The following is a 1,529-nucleotide window of genomic DNA, read 5'->3' as shown; positions in this document are numbered from 1 at the left end:
AGAGAGAGGGAGAGAGAGGGAGAGAGAGGGAGAGAGAGGGAGAGAGGGAGAGAGGGAGAGGAATCCAGGAGGAAGGAGCCCATGATGTCAGCATGTCTAAGGTTTTAAGGAAATTTACAGACCAGCACAGGGTGGCTTGGAATGGCAAGGACTCCCCAGTTCTCCAGGCACCTGTGTATAAAAGACACTGAAGTTCTTACTAAGGAACTCCGGTTCATTTCTGAAGAAACTTTGTCCCCTCTTATCAAAGTCCGTTTTTAAAGGTCCCTCTGCTTAAGTAAACTATAAACAAACAGATTATCTTTCTTAAGGAACCAACCACCCGAACTGCCTGTTCCCCTCCCTCCCTCTTCCCTCTCCCCACCCCAAATGAATCCACAGCTCCCAGGGAAAGTGGGGACCAGCAAGCTCAGCCCTACCCTCTCTGGGTCAGACACTACCCAGGGAGGGAGAAAGGCACTGAGAGGAGGGAGCTGCTGCTCGCAGTTCTGCCCTCTGTGGCCACAGTGATGGGTTTTGTTCTTGTTCGTTTTGCTTTTGCTTTGTTTTTGTTTTTTGTTTGGTTTGGTTTGGTTTGGTTGGACGGGCTTTGTTTTCCTTCCAGTAGCTGGGAAGATAGAGGTTAAATAAAGTTGGGTTCTTTTAGATGGGATGATGGGAATTGGGCTGGAGTTCTGGGGGTAAAATTAGGGTTTTCACATTCTTGCTTTTCTGGTATCACCACCACCACCATCATCATCATTAGAAATTAGTCAGTCATACCGGGAGCACCCCTAACGGGAGAGTTTTGGGGCATAGGAAGAGAGTGATTATGTCTCCAGTCTGTGTCTTTCCTACACTCCCAAAGTTGAGGGAGGGATGTCCACGACTTCTGTACCCTCCTGCCATCTCATGGCTGTGTGCGCACACGAGCTCGTGTGTGTGTGTGTGTGTGTGTGTGTGTGTGTGTGTGTGTATCTTGAAGCATCCTCAGAGAGGGCGGGGTTTCCCTGGGAGCTTCCTGAGTTGCAGGAGAACTAAGGCTTTGTCACTGAGAATAGGATGTCACACTACTTGTCCCCTGTGTCTAGGCAGCTGCACCTCTGCTCTTATTCAAGGCCCACCCTACCACCATTGACCAGGCTTTGGCCCACAGGTACACCTTCCCAGGTGGGTCCTTATCTTACATATCCCCAGCCCTACTCTTGCCCTCCATTTTCCTTGCTACATGTCATTACCACTCTAGGAAACTGCCCTGACTGCAGCACTTACTGTCTTTGCTCCATTTTGGAGTTCCTCATTTGCATGGTTATTGGATACATCCTTCTGGGGACAACCAACACAGCATAAGTTCTCATACACGTATCCTAGCTCCTTATAAGTTTATCCATATATATATGGATAATCATTAAAAATTAGTCAGTCATACTGGGATATAGATATAGATATGGATATGGATATAAATATAGATTAGATGATATTGATATAAATATAGATATATAATACAGATGTGTTTGCCAATGGATTAATGAAAGACCATTATAGGTCTT

General features: G+C 46.4%; 1 protein-coding gene across 10 annotated transcripts in view; it reads right to left on the bottom strand.

Annotated features, from left to right (window-relative positions):
* The window catches only part of Kcnj15 (potassium voltage-gated channel subfamily J member 15), a 43,045-nt gene extending 42,796 nt beyond the window's left edge, over positions 1-249 (bottom strand). For 6 of the 10 annotated variants that reach the window (XM_029470452.1, XM_029470458.1, XM_021185033.2 and 3 more), the window contains exon 1: positions 123-248. The gene's annotated coding sequence lies outside the window, so the exon portion shown is untranslated. Of the gene's footprint in view, positions 1-122 lie in introns of all 10 variants that reach the window. The other 4 variants (XM_029470454.1, XM_029470456.1, XM_029470460.1 and 1 more) reach the window with 2 other exon arrangements.
* Positions 250-1,529: the final 1,280 nt, after the last annotated feature.

This window comes from Mus caroli, chromosome 16 (assembly GCF_900094665.2).
Source record: "Mus caroli chromosome 16, CAROLI_EIJ_v1.1, whole genome shotgun sequence".
NCBI lineage: Eukaryota > Metazoa > Chordata > Mammalia > Rodentia > Muridae > Mus > Mus caroli.
The sequence above is the reverse complement of the archived record's forward strand: the minus strand, read 5'-3'. Positions and strand labels throughout refer to the sequence as shown.